This window comes from Taudactylus pleione, unplaced genomic scaffold, assembly GCF_031769625.1.
Source record: "Taudactylus pleione unplaced genomic scaffold, aTauple2 ptg000417l, whole genome shotgun sequence".
Taxonomy (NCBI): Eukaryota; Metazoa; Chordata; class Amphibia; order Anura; family Myobatrachidae; genus Taudactylus; species Taudactylus pleione.
In genome coordinates this window covers 994265-1017711 of record NW_028284819.1, presented here as the reverse complement: position 1 = coordinate 1017711, position 23447 = coordinate 994265, and positions in this window count along the sequence as shown.

Here is a 23447-nt window from a genome sequence, read left to right as displayed (position 1 = left end):
AGGCTGTCATATTATGTTATGTTACTGTGTGTATGGTACTAGCCTCTCTGCTACAGTCTGAGGTGGATAAAGCTTGTGGTGTCATTACCAAGGTTGTCACATTATACCATGTTACTGTGTATATGGGGCTAGCCTCTCTGCTACAGCCTGAGGTGAATAAAGCTTGAGGAGACATTACCAAGGCTGTCACATTATGCCAGGTTACTGTGTGTATGGGGCTAGCCTCTCTGCTACAGCCTGAGGTGGATAAAGCTTGTGGAGACATTACCAAGGCTGTCACATTATATCATGTTACTATGTGTATGGGGCTAGCCTCTCTGCTACAGCCTGAGGTGGATAAAGCTTGTGGGGTCATTACCAAGGCTGTCAAATTATGTCATGTTACTGTGTGTATGGGGCTAGCCTCTCTGCTACAAACAGAGTTGGATAAAGCTTGTGGAGTCATTACCAAGGCTGTCACATTATATCATGTTACTATGTGTATGGGGCTAGCCTCTCTGCTAGAGCCTGAGGTGGATAAAGCTTGTGGTGTCACTACCAAGGCTGTCATATTATGTCATGTTACTGTGTGTATGGGACTAGCCTCTCTGCTACAGCCTGAGGTGGATAAAGCTTGTGGTGTCATTACCAAGGTTGTCACATTATATCATGTTACTGTGTGTATGGGGCTAGCCTCTCTGCTACAGACAGAGGTGTATAAAGCTTGTGGAGTCATTACCAAGGCTGTCACATTATGCCATGTTACTGTGTGTATGGGGCTAGCCTCTCTGCTACAACCTGAGGTGGATAATGCTTGTGGAGTCATTACCAAGGCTGCCACATTATGTCATGTTACTGTGTGTATGGGGCTAGCCTCTCTGCTACAGGCTGAGGTGGAAAAAGCTTGTGGAGACATTACCAAGGCTGTCACATTATATTATGTTACTGTGTATATGGGGCTAGCCTCTCTGCTACAGCCTGTGGTGGATAAAGCTTGTGGGGTCATTACCCAGGCTGTCACATTATGTCATTTTACTGTGTGTATGGGGCTAGCCTCTCTGCTACAGACAGAGTTGGATAAAGCTTGTGGAGTCATTACCAAGGCTGTCACATTATATCATGTTACTATGTGTATGGGGCTAGCCTCTCTGCTACAGTCTGAGGTGGATAAAGCTCATGGAGTCATTACCCAGGCTGTCACATTATATCATGTTACTATGTGTATGGGGCTAGCCTCTCTGCTACAGCCTGAGGTGGATAAAGCTTGTGGTGTCATTACCAAGGCTCTCACATTATATCATGTTACTGTGTGTATGGGGCTAGCCTCTCTGCTACAGCCTGAGGTGGATAAAGCTTGTGGTGTCATTACCAAGGTTGTCACATTATATCATGTTACTGTGTGTATGGGGCTAGCCTCTCTGCTACAGCCTGAGGTGGATAAAGCTTGTGGAGACATTACCAAGGCTGTCACATTATATCATGTTACTATGTGTATGGGGCTAACCTCTCTGCTACAGCCTGAGGTGGATAAAGCTTGTGGTGTCATTACCAAGGCTGTCACATTATGTCATGTTACTGTGTGTATGGGGCTAGCCTCTCTGCTACAGGCTGACGTGGATAAAGCATGTGGAGACATTACCAAGGCTGTCACATTATATTATGTTACTATGTGTATGGTGCTAGCCTCTCTGCTACAGCCTGAGGTGGATAAAGCTTGTGGTGTCATTACCAAGGCTGTCACATTATGTCATGTTACTGTGTGTATGGGACTAGCCTCTCTGCTACAGACAGAGGTGGATAAAGCTTGTGGAGTCATTACCAAGGCTGTCACATTATGCCATGTTACTGTGTGTACGGGGCTAGCCTCTCTGCTACAGCCTGAGGTGGATAAAGCTTGTGGAGACATTACCAAGGCTGTCACATTATATCATGTTACTATGTGTATGGGGCTTGCCTCTCTGCTACAGCCTGAGGTGGATAAAGCTTGTGGGGTCATTAACCATGCTGTCACATTATGTCATTTTACTGTGTGTATGGGGCTAGCCTCTCTGCTACAGACAGAGTTGGATAAAGCTTGTGGACTCAGTACCAAGGCTGTCACATTATATCATGTTACTATGTGTATGGGGCTAGCCTCTCTGCTACAGCCTGAGGTGGATAAAGCTCATGGAGTCATTACCCAGGCTGTCACATTATGTCATGTTACTGTGTGTATGGGGCTAGCCTCTCTGCTACAGCCTGAGGTGGATAAAGCTTGTGGTGTCATTACCAACGCTCTCACATTATATCATGTTACTGTGTGTATGGGGCTAGCCTCTCTGCTACAGCCTGAGGTGGATAAAGCTTGTGGAGACATTACCAAGGCTGTCACATTATATCATTTTACTATGTGTATGGGGCTAACCTCTCTGCTACAGCCTGAGGTGGATAAAGCTTGTGGTCATTACCAAGGCTGTCACATTATATCATGTCACTTTGTGTATAGGGCTTGTCTCTCTGCTACAGACAGAGGTGGATAATGCTTGAGGGGTCATTACCCTGGCTGTCACATTATGTCATGTTGCTGTGTATATGGGGCTAGCCTCTCTGCTACAGACAGAGGTGGATAAAGCTTGTGGAGTCATTACCAAGGCTGCCACATTATGTCATGTTACTGTGTGTATGGGGCTAGCCTCTCTGCTACAGGCTGAGGTGGATAAAGCTTGTGGAGACATTACCAAGGCTGTCACATTATATTATGTTACTATGTGTATTGGGCAAGCCTCTCTGCTACAGCCTGAGGTGGATAAAGTTTGTGGTGTCATTACCAAGGCTCTCACATTATGTCATATTACTGTGTGTATGGGGCTAGTCTCTCTGCTACAGCCTGAGGTGGATAAAGCTTGTGGTGTCATTACCAAGGCTGTCATATTATGTCATGTTACTGTGTGTAAGGGACTTGCCTCTCTGCTACAGCCTGAGGTGGATAAAGCTTGTGGTGTCATTACCAAGGCTGTCACATTATGTCATATTACTGTGTGTATGGGGCTAGCCTCTCTGCTACAGCCTGAGGTGAATAAAGCTTGTGGAGACATTACCAAGGCTGTCACATTATGTCATATTACTGTGTGTATGGGGCTAGCCTCTCTGCTACAGCCTGAGGTGATCAAAGCTTGTGGAGACATTACCAAGGCTGTCAAATTATGTCATGTTACTGTGTGTATGGTGCTAACCTCTCTGCTACAGATAGAGGTGGATAAAGCTTGTGGAGTCATTACCAAGGCTGTCACATTATGCCATGTTACTGTGTGTATGGGGCTAGCCTCTCTGCTACAGCCTGAGGTGGATAAAGCTTGTGGAGACATTACCAAGGCTGTCACATTATATCATGTTACTATGTGTATGGGGCTAGCCTCTCTGCTACAGCCTGAGGTGGATAAAGCTTGTGGGGTCATTACCCAGGCTGTCACATTATGTCATTTTACTGTGTGTATGGGGCTAGCCTCTCTGCTACAGACAGAGTTGGATAAAGCTTGTGGTGTCATTACCAAGGCTGTCACATTATATCATGTTACTATGTGTATGGGGCTAGCCTCTCTGCTACAGCCTGAGGTGGATAAAGCTCATGGAGTCATTACCCAGGCTGTCACATTATGTCATGTTACTGTGTGTATGGGGCTAGCCTCTCTGCTACAGCCTGAGGTGGATAAAGCTTGTTGTGTCATTACCAAGGCTCTCACATTATATCATGTTACTGTGTGTATGGGGCTAGCCTCTCTGCTACAGCCTGAGGTGGATAAAGCTTGTGGAGACATTACCAAGGCTGTCACATTATATCATTTTACTATGTGTATGGGGCTAATCTCTCTGCTACAGCCTGAGGTGGATAAAGCTTGTGGAGTCATTACAAAGGCTGTCACATTATATCATGTTACTGTGTGTATGGGGCTAGCCTCTCTGCTACAGACAGAGGTGGATAATGCTTCTGGGGTCATTACCCTGGCTGTCACATTATGGCATGTTACTGTGTGTATGGGGCTAGCCTCTCTGCTACAGCCTGAGGTGGATAAAGCTTGTGGTGTCATTACCAAGGCTGTCATATTATGTCATGTTACTGTGTATATGGGAGTAGCCTCTCTGCTACAGCCTGAGGTGGATAAAGCTTGTGGTGTCATTACCAAGGTTCTCACATTATATCATGTTACTGTGCGTATGGGGCTAGCCTCTCTGCTACAGCATGAGGTGAATAAAGCTTGTGGAGACATTACCAAGGCTGTCACTTTATGCCATGTTACTGTGTGTATGGGGCTAGCCTCTCTGCTACATCCTGAGGTGGAAAAAGCTTGTGGAGACATTACCAAGGCTGTCACATTATATCATGTTACTATGTGTATGGGGCTAGCCTCTCTGCTACAGCCTGAGGTGGATAAAGCTTGTGGGGTCATTACCAAGGCTGTCACATTATGTCATGTTACTGTGTGTATGGGGCTAGCCTCTCTGCTACAGACAGAGTTGGATAAAGCTTGTGGAGTCATTACCAAGGCTGTCATATTATATCATGTTACTATGTGTATGGGGCTAGCCTCTCTGCTACAGCCTGAGGTGGATAAAGCTCATGGAGTCATTACCCAGGCTGTCACATTATATCATGTTACTATGTGTATGGGGCTAGCCTCTCTGCTACAGCCTGAGGTGGATAAAGCTTGTGGAGACATTACCAAGGCTGTCACATTATATCATGTTACTATGTGTATGGGGCTAACCTCTCTGCTGCAGCCTGAGGTGGATAAAGCTTGTGGAGTCATTACCAAGGCTGTCACATTATATCATGTTACTGTGTGTATGGGGCTAGCCTCTCTGCTACAGACAGAGGTGGATAAAGCTTGTGGGGTCATTACCCTGGCTGTCACATTATGTCATGTTACTGTGTGTATGGGGCTAGCCTCTCTGCTACAGGCTGAGGTGGATAAAGCTTGTGGAGACATTACCAAGGCTGTCACATTATATTATGTTACTGTGTATATGGGGCTAGCCTCTCTGCTACAGCCTGAGGTGGATAAAGCTTGTGGTGTCCTTACCCAGGCTGTCACATTATGTCATTTTACTGTGTGTATGGGGCTAGCCTCTCTGCTACAGACAGAGTTGGATAAAGCTTGTGGAGTCATTACCAAGGCTGTCACATTATATCATGTTACTATGTGTATGGGGCTAGCCTCTCTGCTACAGCCTGAGGTGGATAAAGCTCATGGAGTCATTACCCAGGCTGTCACATTATGTCATGTTACTGTGTGTATGGGGCTAGCCTCTCTGCTGAAGCCTGAGGTGGATAAAGCTTGTGGTGTCATTACCAAGGCTCTCACATTATATCATGTTACTGTGTGTATGGGGCTAGCCTCTCTGCTACAGCCTGAGGTGGATAAAGCTTGTGGAGACATTACCAAGGCTGTCACATTATATCATGTTACTATGTGTATGGGGCTAACCTCTCTGCTACAGCCTGAGGTGGATAAAGCTTGCGGAGTTATTACCAAGGCTGTCACATTATATCATGTTACTGTGTGTATGGGGCTAGCCTCTCTGCTACAGACAGAGGTGGATAAAGCTTGTGGGGTCATTACCCTGGCTGTCACATTATTTCATGTTACTGTGTGTATGGGGCTAGCCTCTCTGCTACAGACAGAGGTGGATAAAGCTTGTGGAGTCATTACCAAGGCTCTCACATTATGTCATGTTACTGTGTGTATGGGGCTAGCCTCTCCGCTGCAGCCTGAGGTGTATAAAGCTTGTGGTGTCATTACCAAGGCTGTCACATTATGTCATGTTACTGTGTGTATGGGGCTAGCCTCTCTGCTACAGCCTGAGGTGGATAAAGCTTGTGGTGTCATTACCAAGGCTGTCATATTATGTTCTGTTACTGTGTGTATGGGACTAGCCTCTCTGCTACAGTCTGAGGTGGATAAAGCTTGTGGTGTCATTACCAAGGTTGTCACATTATATCATGTTACTGTGTGTATGGGGCTAGCCTCTCTGATACAGCCTGAGGTGAATAAAGCTTGTGGAGACATTACCAAGGCTGTCACATTATGCCATGTTACTGTGTGTATGGGGCTAGCCTCTCTGCTACAGCCTGAGGTGGAAAAAGCTTGTGGAGACATTACCAAGGCTGTCACATTATGTCATGTTACTATGTGTATGGGGCTAGCCTCTCTGCTACAGCCTGAGGTGGATAAAGCTTGTGGGGTCATTAACAAGACTGTCACACTATGTCATGTTACTGTGTGTATGGGGCTAGCCTCTCTGCTACAGCCTGAGGTGGATAAAGCTTGTGGGGTCATTACCAAGGCTGTCACATTATGTCATGTTACTGTGTGTATGGGGCTAGCCTCTCTGCTACAGACAGAGTTGGATAAAGCTTGTGGAGTCATTACCAAGGCTGTCATATTATATCATGTTACTATGTGTATGGGGCTAGCCTCTCTGCTACAGCCTGAGGTGGATAAAGCTCATGGAGTCATTACCCAGGCTGTCACATTATATCATGTTACTATGTGTATGGAGCTAGCCTCTCTGCTACAGCCTGAGGTGGATAAAGCTTGTGGGGTCATTACCCAGGCTGTCACATTATGTCATGTTACTGTATGTATGGGGCTAGCCTCTCTGCTACAGCCTGTGGTGGATAAAGCTTGTGGGGTCATTACCAAGGCTGTCACATTATGTCATGTTACTGTGTGTATGGGGCTAGCCTCTCTGCTACAGACAGTTGGATAAAGCTTGTGGAGTCATTACCATGGCTGTCACATTATAACATGTTACTATGTGTATGGGGATAGCCTCTCTGCTACAGCCTGAGGTGGATAAAGCTCATGGAGTCATTATCAAGGCTGTCACATTATATCATGTTACTGTGTGTATGGGTCTTGCCTCTCTGCTATAGCCTGAGGTGGATAAAGCTTGTGGAGACATTACCAAGGCTGTCGCATAATATCATGTTACTATGTGTATGGGTCTAACCTCTCTGCTGCAGCCTGAGGTGGATAAAGCTTGTGGAGTCATTACCAAGGCTGTCACATTATATCATGTTACTGTGTGTATGGGGCTAGCCTCTCTGCTACAGACAGAGGTGGATAAAGCTTGTGGGGTCATTACCCTGGCTGTCACATTATGTCATGTTACTGTGTGTATGGGGCTAGCCTCTCTGCTACAGGCTGAGGTGGATAAAGCTTGTGGAGACATTACCAAGGCTGTCACATTATATTATATTACTGTGTATATGGGGCTAGCCTCTCTGCTACAGCCTGAGGTGGATAAAGCTTGTGGAGTCATTACCAAGGCTCTCACATTATGTCATATTACTGTGTGTATGGGGCTAGTCTCTATGCTACAGCCTGAGGTGGATAAAGCTTGTGGTGTCATTATCAAGGCTGTCTCATTATGTCATGTTACTGTGTGTATGGGGCTAGCCTCTCTGCTACAGACAGAGTTGGATAAAGCTTGTGGAGTCATTACCAAGGCTGTCACATTATATTATGTTACTGTGTATGGGGCTAGCCTCTCTGCTACAGCCTGAGGTGGATAAAGCTTGTGGTGTCATTACCAAGGCTCTCACATTATGTCATATTACTGTGTGTATGGGGCTAGTCTCTATGCTACAGCCTGAGGTGGATAAAGCTTGTGGTGTCATTATCAAGGCTGTCTCATTATGTCATGTTACTGTGTGTATGGGGCTAGCCTCTCTGCTACAGACAGAGTTGGATAAAGCTTGTGGAGTCATTACCAAGGCTGTCACATTATATTATGTTACTGTGTAAGGGGCTAGCCTCTCTGCTACAGCCTGAGGTGGATAAAGCTTGTGTTGTCATTACCAAGGCTCTCACATTATGTCATATTACTGTGTGTATGGGGCTAGCCTCTCTGCTACAGCCTGACGTGGATAAAGCTTGTGGTGTCATTACCAAGGCTGTCATATTATGTCATGTTACTGTGTGTATGGGAGTAGCCTCTCTGCTACAGCCTGAGGTGGATAAAGCTTGTGGTGTCATTACCAAGGTTGTCACATTATATCATGTTACTGTGTGTATGGGGCTAGCCTCTCTGCTACAGCCTGAGGTGAATAAAGCTTGTGGAGACATTACCAAGGCTGTCACATTATGTCATGTTACTGTGTGTATGGTGCTAGCCTCTCTGCTACAGACAGAGGTGTATAAAGCTTGTGGAGTCATTACCAAGGCTGTCACATTATGCCATTTTACTGTTTATATGGGGCTAGCCTCTCTGCTACAACCTGAGGTGGATAAAGCTTGTGGAGACATTACCAAGGCTGTCACATTATATCATGTTACTATGTGTATGGGGCTAGCCTCTCTGCTACAGCCTGAGGTGGATAAAGCTTGTGGAGTCATTGCCAAGGCTGCCACATTATGTCATTTTACTGTGTGTATGGGGCTAGCCTCTCTGCTACAGGCTGAGGTGGATAAAGCTTGTGGAGACATTACCAAGGCTGTCACATTATATTATGTTACTGTGTATATGGGGCTAGCCTCTCTGCTACAGCCTGAGGTGGATAAAGCTTGTGGAGTCATTACCAAGGCTCTCACATTATGTCAAATTACTGTGTGTATGGGGCTAGTCTCTATGCTACAGCCTGAGGTGGATAAAGCTTGTGGTGTCATTACCAAGGCTGTCTCATTATGTCATGTTACTGTGTGTATGGGGCTAGCCTCTCTGCTACAGACAGAGTTGGATAAAGCTTGTGGAGTCATTACCAAGGCTGTCACATTATATTATGTTACTGTGTATGGGGCTAGCCTCTCTGCTACAGCCTGAGGTGGATAAAGCTTGTGGTGTCATTACCAAGGCTCTCACATTATGTCATATTACTGTGTGTATGGGGCTAGTCTCTCTGCTACAGCCTGAGGTGGATAAAGCTTGTGGTGTCATTACCAAGGCTGTCTCATTATGTCATGTTACTGTGTGTATGGGGCTAGCCTCTCTGCTACAGCCTGACGTGGATAAAGCTTGTGGAGACATTACCAAGGCTGTCACATTATGTCATGTTACTGTGTGTATGGTGCTAGCCTCTCTGCTACAGACAGAGGTGTATAAAGCTTGTGGAGTCATTACCATGGCTGTCACATTATGCCATTTTACTGTTTATATGGGGCTAGCCTCTCTGCTACAACCTGAGGTGGATAAAGCTTGTGGAGACATTACCAAGGCTGTCACATTATATCATGTTACTATGTGTATGGGGCTAGCCTCTCTGCTACAGCCTGAGGTGGATAAAGCTTGTGGAGTCATTGCCAAGGCTGCCACATTATGTCATTTTACTGTGTGTATGGGGCTAGCCTCTCTGCTACAGGCTGAGGTGGATAAAGCTTGTGGAGACATTACCAAGGCTGTCACATTATATTATGTTACTGTGTATATGGGGCTAGCCTCTCTGCTACAGCCTGAGGTGGATAAAGCTTGTGGAGTCATTACCAAGGCTCTCACATTATGTCAAATTACTGTGTGTATGGGGCTAGTCTCTATGCTACAGCCTGAGGTGGATAAAGCTTGTGGTGTCATTACCAAGGCTGTCTCATTATGTCATGTTACTGTGTGTATGGGGCTAGCCTCTCTGCTACAGACAGAGTTGGATAAAGCTTGTGGAGTCATTACCAAGGCTGTCACATTATATTATGTTACTGTGTATGGGGCTAGCCTCTCTGCTACAGCCTGAGGTGGATAAAGCTTGTGGTGTCATTACCAAGGCTCTCACATTATGTCATATTACTGTGTGTATGGGGCTAGTCTCTCTGCTACAGCCTGAGGTGGATAAAGCTTGTGGTGTCATTACCAAGGCTGTCTCATTATGTCATGTTACTGTGTGTATGGGGCTAGCCTCTCTGCTACAGCCTGACGTGGATAAAGCTTGTGGTGTCATTACCAAGGCTGTCATATTATGTCATGTTACTGTGTGTATGGGAGTAGCCACTCTGCTACAGCCTGAGGTGGATAAAGCTTCTGGTGTCATTACCAAGGTTGTCACATTATATCATGTTACTGTGTGTATGGGGCTAGCCTCTCTGCTACAGCCTGAGGTGAATAAAGCTTGTGGAGACATTACCAAGGCTGTCACATTATGTCATGTTACTGTGTGTATGGTGCTAGCCTCTCTGCTACAGACAGAGGTGTATAAAGCTTGTGGAGTCATTACCAAGGCTGTCACATTATGCCATTTTACTGTTTATATGGGGCTAGCCTATCTGCTACAACCTGAGGTGGATAAAGCGTGTGGAGACATTACCAAGGCTGTCACATTATATCATGTTACTATGTGTATGGGGCTAGCCTCTCTGCTACAGCCTGAGGTGGATAAAGCTTGTGGAGTCATTGCCAAGGCTGCCACATTATGTCATTTTACAGTGTGGATGGGGCTAGCCTCTCTGCTACAGACAGAGTTGGATAAAGCTTGTGGAGTCATTACCAAGGCTGTCACATTATATCATGTTACTATGTGTAAGGGGCTAGCCTCTCTGCTACAGCCTGAGGAGGATAAAGCTCATGGAGTCATTACCCAGGCTGTCACATTATGTCATTTTACTGTGTGTATGGGACTAGCCTCTCTGCTACAGTCTGAGGTGGATAAAGCTTGTGGTGTCATTACCAAGGTTGTCACATTATATCATGTTACTGTGTGTATGGGGCTAGCCTCTCTGCTACAGCCTGAGGTGAATAAAGCTTGAGGAAACATTACCAAGGCTGTCACATTATGCCATGTTACTGTGTATATGGGGCTAGCCTCTCTGCTACAGCCTGAGGTGGAAAAAGCTTGTGGAGACATTACCAAGGCTATCACATTATATCATGTTACTATGTGTATGGGGCTAGCCTCTCTGCTACAGCCTGAGGTGGATAAAGCTTGTGGGGTCATTACCAAGGCTGTCACACTATGTCATGTTACTATGTGTATGGGGCTAGCCTCTCTGCTACAGCCTGAGGTGGATAAAGCTTGTGGGGTCATTACCAAGGCTGTCACATTATGTCATGTTACTGTGTGTATGGGGCTAGCCTCTCTGCTACAGACAGAGTTGGATAAAGCTTGTGGAGTCATTACCAAGGCTGTCATATTATATCATGTTACTATGTGTATGGGGCTAGCCTCTCTGCTACAGACTGAGGTGGATAAAGCTTGTGGAGTCATTACCAAGGCTGTCATATTATTTCATGTTACTGTGTGTATGGGGCTAGCCTCTCTGCTACAGCCTGAGGTGGATAAAGCTTGTGGAGTCATAACCAAGGCTCTCACATTATGTCATGTTACTGTATGTATGGGGCTAGCCTCTCCGCTACAGCCTGAGGTGTATAAAGCTTGTGGTGTCATTACCAAGGCTGTCACATTATGTCATGTTACTGTGTGTATGGGGCTAGCCTCTCTGCTACAGCCTGAGGTGGATAAAGCTTGTGGTGTCATTACCAAGGCTGTCATATTATGTTATGTTACTGTGTGTATGGGACTAGCCTCTCTGCTACAGTCTGAGGTGGATAAAGCTTGTGGTGTCATTACCAAGGTTGTCACATTATACCATGTTACTGTGTATATGGGGCTAGCCTCTCTGCTACAGCCTGAGGTGAATAAAGCTTGAGGAGACATTACCAAGGCTGTCACATTATGCCAGGTTACTGTGTGTATGGGGCTAGCTCTCTGCTACAGACAGAGTTGGATAAAGCTTGTGGAGACATTACCAAGGCTGTCACATTATATCATGTTACTATGTGTATGGGGCTAGCCTCTCTGCTAGAGCCTGAGGTGGATAAAGCTTGTGGTGTCACTTCCAAGGCTGTCATATTATGTCATGTTACTGTGTGTATGGGACTAGCCTCTCTGCTACAGCCTGAGGTGGATAAAACTTGTGGTGTCATTACCAAGGTTGTCACATTATATCATGTTACTGTGTGTATGGGGCTAGCCTCTCTGTTACAGCCTGAGGTGAATAAAGCTTGTGGAGACATTAACAAGGCTGTCACATTATGTCATGTTACTGTGTGTATGGGGCTAGCCTCTCTGCTACAGACAGAGGTGTATAAAGCTTGTGGAGTCATTACCAAGGCTGTCACATTATGCCATGTTACTGTGTGTATGGGGCTAGCCTCTCTGCTACAACCTGAGGTGGATAATGCTTGTGGAGTCATTACCAAGGCTGCCACATTATGTCATGTTACTGTGTGTATGGGGCTAGCCTCTCTGCTACAGGCTGAGGTGGATAAAGCTTGTGGAGACATTACCAAGGCTGTCACATTATATTATGTTACTGTGTATATGGGGCTAGCCTCTCTGCTACAGCCTGAGGTGGATAAAGCTTGTGGGGTCATTACCCAGGCTGTCACATTATGTCATTTTACTGTGTGTATGGGGCTAGCCTCTCTGCTACAGACAGAGTTGGATAAAGCTCATGGAGTCATTACCCAGGCTGTCACATTATATCATGTTACTACGTGTATGGGGCTAGCCTCTCTGCTACAGCCTGAGGTGGATAAAGCTTGTGGTGTCATTACCAAGGCTCTCACATTATATCATGTTACTGTGTGTATGGGGCTAGCCTCTCTGCTACAGCCTGACGTGGATAAAGCTTGTGGTGTCATTACCAAGGCTGTCACATTATATCATGTTACTGTGTGTATGGGGCTAGCCTCTCTGCTACAGCCTGAGGTGTATAAAACTTGTGGAGACATTACCAAGGCTGTCACATTATATCATGTTACTATGTGTATGGGGCTAACCTCTCTGCTACAGCCTGAGGTGGATAAAGCTTGTGGAGTCATTACCAAGGCTGTCACATTATATCATGTTACTGTGTGTATGGGGCTAGCCTCTCTGCTACAGACAGAGGTGGATAAAGCTTGTGGGGTCATTACCCTGTCTGTCACATTATGTCATGTTACTGTGTGTATGGGGCTAGCCTCTCTGCTATAGACAGAGGTGGATAAAGCTTGTGGAGTCATTACCAAGGCTGTCACATTATGTCATGTAACTGTGAGAATGGGGCTAGCCTCTCTGCTACAGCCTGAGGTGGATAAAGCTTGTGGTGTCATTACCAAGGTTGTCACATTATATCATGTTACTGTGTGTATGGGGCTAGCCTCTCTGCTACAGCCTGAGGTGAATAAAGCTTGTGGAGACATTACCAAGGCTGTCACATTATGTCATGTTACTGTGTGTATGGTGCTAGCCTCTCTGCTACAGACAGAGGTGTATAAAGCTTGTGGAGTCATTACCAAGGCTGTCACATTATGCCATTTTACTGTTTATATGGGGCTAGCCTCTCTGCTACAACCTGAGGTGGATAAAGCTTGTGGAGACATTACCAAGGCTGTCACATTATATCATGTTACTATGTGTATGGGGCTAGCCTCTCTGCTACAGCCTGAGGTGGATAAAGCTTGTGGAGTCATTGCCAAGGCTGCCACATTATGTCATTTTACTGTGTGTATGGGGCTAGCCTCTCTGCTACAGGCTGAGGTGGATAAAGCTTGTGGAGACATTACCAAGGCTGTCACATTATATTATGTTACTGTGTATATGGGGCTAGCCTCTCTGCTACAGCCTGAGGTGGATAAAGCTTGTGGAGTCATTACCAAGGCTCTCACATTATGTCAAATTACTGTGTGTATGGGGCTAGTCTCTATGCTACAGCCTGAGGTGGATAAAGCTTGTGGTGTCATTACCAAGGCTGTCTCATTATGTCATGTTACTGTGTGTATGGGGCTAGCCTCTCTGCTACAGACAGAGTTGGATAAAGCTTGTGGAGTCATTACCAAGGCTGTCACATTATATTATGTTACTGTGTATGGGGCTAGCCTCTCTGCTACAGCCTGAGGTGGATAAAGCTTGTGGTGTCATTACCAAGGCTCTCACATTATGTCATATTACTGTGTGTATGGGGCTAGTCTCTCTGCTACAGCCTGAGGTGGATAAAGCTTGTGGTGTCATTACCAAGGCTGTCTCATTATGTCATGTTACTGTGTGTATGGGGCTAGCCTCTCTGCTACAGCCTGACGTGGATAAAGCTTGTGGAGACATTACCAAGGCTGTCACATTATGTCATGTTACTGTGTGTATGGTGCTAGCCTCTCTGCTACAGACAGAGGTGTATAAAGCTTGTGGAGTCATTACCATGGCTGTCACATTATGCCATTTTACTGTTTATATGGGGCTAGCCTCTCTGCTACAACCTGAGGTGGATAAAGCTTGTGGAGACATTACCAAGGCTGTCACATTATATCATGTTACTATGTGTATGGGGCTAGCCTCTCTGCTACAGCCTGAGGTGGATAAAGCTTGTGGAGTCATTGCCAAGGCTGCCACATTATGTCATTTTACTGTGTGTATGGGGCTAGCCTCTCTGCTACAGGCTGAGGTGGATAAAGCTTGTGGAGACATTACCAAGGCTGTCACATTATATTATGTTACTGTGTATATGGGGCTAGCCTCTCTGCTACAGCCTGAGGTGGATAAAGCTTGTGGAGTCATTACCAAGGCTCTCACATTATGTCAAATTACTGTGTGTATGGGGCTAGTCTCTATGCTACAGCCTGAGGTGGATAAAGCTTGTGGTGTCATTACCAAGGCTGTCTCATTATGTCATGTTACTGTGTGTATGGGGCTAGCCTCTCTGCTACAGACAGAGTTGGATAAAGCTTGTGGAGTCATTACCAAGGCTGTCACATTATATTATGTTACTGTGTATGGGGCTAGCCTCTCTGCTACAGCCTGAGGTGGATAAAGCTTGTGGTGTCATTACCAAGGCTCTCACATTATGTCATATTACTGTGTGTATGGGGCTAGTCTCTCTGCTACAGCCTGAGGTGGATAAAGCTTGTGGTGTCATTACCAAGGCTGTCTCATTATGTCATGTTACTGTGTGTATGGGGCTAGCCTCTCTGCTACAGCCTGACGTGGATAAAGCTTGTGGTGTCATTACCAAGGCTGTCATATTATGTCATGTTACTGTGTGTATGGGAGTAGCCACTCTGCTACAGCCTGAGGTGGATAAAGCTTCTGGTGTCATTACCAAGGTTGTCACATTATATCATGTTACTGTGTGTATGGGGCTAGCCTCTCTGCTACAGCCTGAGGTGAATAAAGCTTGTGGAGACATTACCAAGGCTGTCACATTATGTCATGTTACTGTGTGTATGGTGCTAGCCTCTCTGCTACAGACAGAGGTGTATAAAGCTTGTGGAGTCATTACCAAGGCTGTCACATTATGCCATTTTACTGTTTATATGGGGCTAGCCTATCTGCTACAACCTGAGGTGGATAAAGCGTGTGGAGACATTACCAAGGCTGTCACATTATATCATGTTACTATGTGTATGGGGCTAGCCTCTCTGCTACAGCCTGAGGTGGATAAAGCTTGTGGAGTCATTGCCAAGGCTGCCACATTATGTCATTTTACAGTGTGGATGGGGCTAGCCTCTCTGCTACAGACAGAGTTGGATAAAGCTTGTGGAGTCATTACCAAGGCTGTCACATTATATCATGTTACTATGTGTAAGGGGCTAGCCTCTCTGCTACAGCCTGAGGAGGATAAAGCTCATGGAGTCATTACCCAGGCTGTCACATTATGTCATTTTACTGTGTGTATGGGACTAGCCTCTCTGCTACAGTCTGAGGTGGATAAAGCTTGTGGTGTCATTACCAAGGTTGTCACATTATATCATGTTACTGTGTGTATGGGGCTAGCCTCTCTGCTACAGCCTGAGGTGAATAAAGCTTGAGGAAACATTACCAAGGCTGTCACATTATGCCATGTTACTGTGTATATGGGGCTAGCCTCTCTGCTACAGCCTGAGGTGGAAAAAGCTTGTGGAGACATTACCAAGGCTATCACATTATATCATGTTACTATGTGTATGGGGCTAGCCTCTCTGCTACAGCCTGAGGTGGATAAAGCTTGTGGGGTCATTACCAAGGCTGTCACACTATGTCATGTTACTATGTGTATGGGGCTAGCCTCTCTGCTACAGCCTGAGGTGGATAAAGCTTGTGGGGTCATTACCAAGGCTGTCACATTATGTCATGTTACTGTGTGTATGGGGCTAGCCTCTCTGCTACAGACAGAGTTGGATAAAGCTTGTGGAGTCATTACCAAGGCTGTCATATTATATCATGTTACTATGTGTATGGGGCTAGCCTCTCTGCTACAGACTGAGGTGGATAAAGCTTGTGGAGTCATTACCAAGGCTGTCATATTATTTCATGTTACTGTGTGTATGGGGCTAGCCTCTCTGCTACAGCCTGAGGTGGATAAAGCTTGTGGAGTCATAACCAAGGCTCTCACATTATGTCATGTTACTGTATGTATGGGGCTAGCCTCTCCGCTACAGCCTGAGGTGTATAAAGCTTGTGGTGTCATTACCAAGGCTGTCACATTATGTCATGTTACTGTGTGTATGGGGCTAGCCTCTCTGCTACAGCCTGAGGTGGATAAAGCTTGTGGTGTCATTACCAAGGCTGTCATATTATGTTATGTTACTGTGTGTATGGGACTAGCCTCTCTGCTACAGTCTGAGGTGGATAAAGCTTGTGGTGTCATTACCAAGGTTGTCACATTATACCATGTTACTGTGTATATGGGGCTAGCCTCTCTGCTACAGCCTGAGGTGAATAAAGCTTGAGGAGACATTACCAAGGCTGTCACATTATGCCAGGTTACTGTGTGTATGGGGCTAGCTCTCTGCTACAGACAGAGTTGGATAAAGCTTGTGGAGACATTACCAAGGCTGTCACATTATATCATGTTACTATGTGTATGGGGCTAGCCTCTCTGCTAGAGCCTGAGGTGGATAAAGCTTGTGGTGTCACTTCCAAGGCTGTCATATTATGTCATGTTACTGTGTGTATGGGACTAGCCTCTCTGCTACAGCCTGAGGTGGATAAAACTTGTGGTGTCATTACCAAGGTTGTCACATTATATCATGTTACTGTGTGTATGGGGCTAGCCTCTCTGTTACAGCCTGAGGTGAATAAAGCTTGTGGAGACATTAACAAGGCTGTCACATTATGTCATGTTACTGTGTGTATGGGGCTAGCCTCTCTGCTACAGACAGAGGTGTATAAAGCTTGTGGAGTCATTACCAAGGCTGTCACATTATGCCATGTTACTGTGTGTATGGGGCTAGCCTCTCTGCTACAACCTGAGGTGGATAATGCTTGTGGAGTCATTACCAAGGCTGCCACATTATGTCATGTTACTGTGTGTATGGGGCTAGCCTCTCTGCTACAGGCTGAGGTGGATAAAGCTTGTGGAGACATTACCAAGGCTGTCACATTATATTATGTTACTGTGTATATGGGGCTAGCCTCTCTGCTACAGCCTGAGGTGGATAAAGCTTGTGGGGTCATTACCCAGGCTGTCACATTATGTCATTTTACTGTGTGTATGGGGCTAGCCTCTCTGCTACAGACAGAGTTGGATAAAGCTCATGGAGTCATTACCCAGGCTGTCACATTATATCATGTTACTACGTGTATGGGGCTAGCCTCTCTGCTACAGCCTGAGGTGGATAAAGCTTGTGGTGTCATTACCAAGGCTCTCACATTATATCATGTTACTGTGTGTATGGGGCTAGCCTCTCTGCTACAGCCTGACGTGGATAAAGCTTGTGGTGTCATTACCAAGGCTGTCACATTATATCATGTTACTGTGTGTATGGGGCTAGCCTCTCTGCTACAGCCTGAGGTGTATAAAACTTGTGGAGACATTACCAAGGCTGTCACATTATATCATGTTACTATGTGTATGGGGCTAACCTCTCTGCTACAGCCTGAGGTGGATAAAGCTTGTGGAGTCATTACCAAGGCTGTCACATTATATCATGTTACTGTGTGTATGGGGCTAGCCTCTCTGCTACAGACAGAGGTGGATAAAGCTTGTGGGGTCATTACCCTGTCTGTCACATTATGTCATGTTACTGTGTGTATGGGGCTAGCCTCTCTGCTATAGACAGAGGTGGATAAAGCTTGTGGAGTCATTACCAAGGCTGTCACATTATGTCATGTAACTGTGAGAATGGGGCTAGCCTCTCTGCTACAGCCTGAGGTGGATAAAGCTTGTGGTGTCATTACCAAGGCTGTCACATTATGTCATGTTACTGTGTGTATGGGGCTAGCCTCTCTGCTACAGGCTGACGTGGATAAAGCTTGTGGAGACATTACCAAGGCTGTCACATTATATTATGTTACTATGTGTATGGGGCTAGCCTCTCTGCTACAGCCTGAGGTGGATAAAGCTTTTGGCGTCATTACCAAGGCTGTCACATTATGTCATGTTACTGTGTGTATGGGACTAGCCTCTCTGCTACAGCCTGAGGTGGATTAAGCTTGTGGTGTCATTACCAAGGTTGTCACATTATATCATGTTACTGTGTGTATGGGGCTAGCCTCTCTGCTACAGCCTGAGGTGAGTAAAGCTTGTGGAGACATTACCAAGGCTGTCACATTATGTCAGGTTACTGTGTGTATGGTGCTAGCCTCTCTGCTACAGACAGAGGTGGATAAAGCTTGTGGAGTCATTACCAAGGCTGTAACATTATGCCATGTTACTGTGTGTACGGGGCTAGCCTCTCTGCTACAGCCTGAGGTGGATAAAGCTTGTGGAGACATTACCAAGGCTGTCACATTATATCATGTTACTATGTGTATGGGGCTTGCCTCTCTGCTACAGCCTGAGGTGGATAAAGCTTGTGGGGTCATTACCCAGGCTGTCACATTATGTCATTTTACTGTGTGTATGGGGCTAGCCTCTCTGCTACAGATAGAGTTGGATAAAGCTTGTGGACTCAGTACCAAGGCTGTCACATTATATCATGTTACTATGTGTATGGGGCTAGCCTCTCTGCTACAGCCTGAGGTGGATAAAGCTCATGGAGTCATTACCCAGGCTGTCACATTATGTCATGTTACTGTGTGTATGGGGCTAGCCTCTCTGCTACAGCCTGAGGTGGATAAAGCTTGTGGTGTCATTACCAACGCTCTCACATTATATCATGTTACTGTGTGTATGGGGCTAGCCTCTCTGCTACAGCCTGAGGTGGATAAAGCTTGTGGAGACATTACCAAGGCTGTCACATTATATCATTTTACTATGTGTATGGGGCTAACCTCTCTGCTACAGCCTGAGGTGGATAAAGCTTGTGGTCATTACCAAGGCTGTCACATTATATCATGTCACTTTGTGTATAGGGCTAGCCTCTCTGCTACAGACAGAGGTGGATAATGCTTGTGGGGTCATTACCCAGGCTGTCACATTATGTCATGTTACTGTGTATATGGGGCTAGCCTCTCTGCTACAGACAGAGGTGGATAAAGCTTGTGGAGTCATTACCAAGGCTGCCACATTATGTCATGTTACTGTGTGTATGGGGCTAGCCTCTCTGCTACAGGCTGAGGTGGATAAAGCTTGTGGAGACATTACCAAGGCTGTCACATTATATTATGTTACTATGTGTATGGGGCTAGCCTCTCTGCTACAGCCTGAGGTGGATAAAGTTTGTGGTGTCATTACCAAGGCTCTCACATTATGTCATATTACTGTGTGTATGGGGCTAGTCTCTCTGCTACAGCCTGAGGTGGATAAAGCTTGTGGTGTCATTACCAAGGCTGTCATATTATGTCATGTTACTGTGTGTAAGGGACTTGCCTCTCTGCTACAGCCTGAGGTGGATAAAGCTTGTGGTATCATTACCAAGGCTGTCACATTATGTCATATTACTGTGTGTATGGGGCTAGCCTCTCTGCTACAGCCTGAGGTGAATAAAGCTTGTGGAGACATTACCAAGGCTGTCACATTATGTCATATTACTGTGTGTATGGGGCTAGCCTCTCTGCTACAGCCTGAGGTGAATAAAGCTTGTGGAGACATTACCAAGGCTGTCAAATTATGTCATGTTACTGTGTGTATGGTGCTAGCCTCTCTGCTACAGATAGAGGTGGATAAAGCTTGTGGAGTCATTACCAAGGCTGTCACATTATGCCATGTTACTGTGTGTATGGGGCTAGCCTCTCTGCTACAGCCTGAGGTGGATAAAGCTTGTGGAGACATTACCAAGGCTGTCACATTATATCATGTTACTATGTGTATGGGGCTAGCCTCTCTGCTACAGCCTGAGGTGGATAAAGCTTGTGGGGTCATTACCCAGGCTGTCACATTATGTCATTTTACTGTGTGTATGGGGCTAGCCTCTCTGCTACAGACAGAGTTGGATAAAGCTTGTGGTGTCATTACCAAGGCTGTCACATTATATCATGTTACTATGTGTATGGGGCTAGCCTCTCTGCTACAGCCTGAGGTGGATAAAGCTCATGGAGTCATTACCCAGGCTGTCACATTATGTCATGTTACTGTGTGTATGGGGCTAGCCTCTCTGCTACAGCCTGAGGTGGATAAAGCTTGTGGTGTCATTACCAAGGCTCTCACATTATATCATGTTACTGTGTGTATGGGGCTAACCTCTCTGCTACAGCCTGAGGTGGATAAAGCTTGTGGAGACATTACCAAGGCTGTCACATTATATCATTTTACGATGTGTATGGGGCTAATCTCTCTGCTACAGCCTGAGGTGGATAAAGCTTGTGGAGTCATTACAAAGGCTGTCACATTATATCATGTTACTGTGTGTATGGGGCTAGCCTCTCTGCTACAGACAGAGGTGGATAATGCTTGTGGGGTCATTACCCTGGCTGTCACATTATGTCATGTTACTGTGTGTATGGGGCTAGCCTCTCTGCTACAGCCTGAGGTGGATAAAGCTTGTGGTGTCATTTCCAAGGCTGTCATATTATGTCATGTTACTGTGTATATGGGTGTAGCCTCTCTGCTACAGCCTGAGGTGGATAAAGCTTGTGGTGTCATTACCAAGGTTGTCACATTATATCATGTTACTGTGTGTATGGGGCTAGCCTCTCTGCTACAGCCTGAAGTGAATAAAGCTTGTGGAGACATTACCAAGGCTGTCACTTTATGCCATGTTACTGTGTGTATCGGGCTAGCCTCTCTGCTACAGCCTGAAGTGGAAAAAGCTTGTGGAGACATTACCAAGGCTGTCACATTATATCATGTTACTATGTGTATGGGGCTAGCCTCTCTGCTACAGCCTGAGGTGGATAAAGCTTGTGGGGTCATTACCAAGGCTGTCACACTATGTCATGTTACTGTGTGTATGGGGCTAGCCTCTCTGCTACAGCCTGAGGTGGATAAAGCTTGTGGGGTCATTACCAAGGCTGTCACATTATGTCATGTTACTGTGTGTATGGGGCTAGCCTCTCTGCTACAGACAGAGTTGGATAAAGCTTGTGGAGTCATTACCAAGGCTGTCACATTATATCATGTTACTATGTGTATGGGGATAGCCTCTCTGCTACAGCCTGAGGTGGATAAAGCTCATGGAGTCATTATCAAGGCTGTCACATTATATCATGTTACTGTGTGTATGGGGCTAGCCTCTCTGCTATAGCCTGAGGTGGATAAAGCTTGTGGAGACATTACCAAGGCTGTCACATTATATCATGTTACTGTGTATATGGGAGTAGCCTCTCTGCTACAGCCTGAGGTGGATAAAGCTTGTGGTGTCATTACCAAGGTTGTCACATTATATCATGTTACTGTGTGTATGGGGCTAGCCTCTCTGCTACAGCCTGAGGTGAATAAAGCTTGTGGAGACATTACCAAGGCTGTCACTTTATGCCATGTTACTGTGTGTATGGGGCTAGCCTCTCTGCTACAGCCTGAAGTGGAAAAAGCTTGTGGAGACATTACCAAGGCTGTCACATTATATCATGTTACTATGTGTATGGGGCTAGCCTCTCTGCTATAGCCTGAGGTGGATAAAGCTTGTGGAGACATTACCAAGGCTGTCACATTATATCATGTTACTATGTGTATGGGGCTAACCTCTCTGCTACAGCCTGAGGTGGATAAAACTTGTGGAGTCATTACCAAGGCTGTCACATTATATCATGTTACTGTGTGTATGGGGCTAGCCTCTCTGCTACAGACAGAGGTGGATAAAGCTTGTGGGGTCATTACCCTGGCTGTCACATTATGTCATGTTACTGTGTGTATGGGGCTAGCCTCTCTGCTACAGGCTGAGGTGGATAAAGCTTGTGGAGACATTACCAAGGCTGTCACATTATATTATGTTACTGTGTATATGGGGCTAGTCTCTCTGCTACAGCCTGAGGTGGATAAAGCTTGTGGTGTCATTACCAAGGCTGTCTCATTATGTCATATTACTGTGTGTATGGGGCTAGCCTCTCTGCTACAGCCTGAGGTGGATAAAGCTTGTGGTGTCATTACCAAGGCTGTCACATTATATCATGTTACTATGTGTATGGGGCTAGCCTCTCTGCTACAGCCTGAGGTGGATAAAGCTCATGGAGTCATTACCCAGGCTGTCACATTATGTCATGTTACTGTGTGTATGGGGCTAGCCTCTCTGCTACAGCCTGAGGTGGATAAAGCTTGTGGTGTCATTACCAAGGCTCTCACATTATATCATGATACTGTGTGTATGGGGCTAGCCTCTCTGCTACAGCCTGAGGTGGATAAAGCTTGTGGAGACATTACCAAGGCTGTCACATTATATCATTTTACTATGTGTATGGGGCTAATCTCTCTGCTACAGCCTGAGGTGGATAAAGCTTGTGGAGTCATTACCAAGGCTGTCACATTATATCATGTTACTGTGTGTATGGGGCTAGCCTCTCTGCTACAGACAGAGGTGGATAATGCTTGTGGGGTCATTACCCTGGCTGTCACATTATGTCATATTACTGTGTGTATGGGGCTAGTCTCTCTGCCACAGCCTGAGGTGGATAAAGCTTGTGGTGTCATTATCAAGGCTGTCTCATTATGTCATGTTACTGTGTGTATGGGGCTAGCCTCTCTGCTACAGCCTGAGGTGGATAAAGCTTGTGGTGTCATTACCAAGGCTGTCATATTATGTCATGTTACTGTGTATATGGGAGTAGCCTCTCTGCTACAGCCTGAGGTGGATAAAGCTTGTGGTGTAATTACCAAGGTTGTCACATTATATCATGTTACTGTGTGTATTGGGCTAGCCTCTCTGCTACAGCCTGAGGTGAATAAAGCTTGTGGAGACATTACCAAGGCTGTCACATTATGCCATGTTACTGTGTGTATGGGGCTAGCCTCTCTGCTACAGCCTGAGGTGGAAAAAGCTTGTGGAGACATTACCAAGGCTGTCACATTATATCATTTTACGATGTGTATGGGGCTAATCTCTCTGCTACAGCCTGAGGTGGATAAAGCTTGTGGAGTCATTACAAAGGCTGTCACATTATATCATGTTACTGTGTGTATGGGGCTAGCCTCTCTGCTACAGACAGAGGTGGATAATGCTTGTGGGGTCATTACCCTGGCTGTCACATTATGTCATGTTACTGTGTGTATGGGGCTAGCCTCTCTGCTACAGCCTGAGGTGGA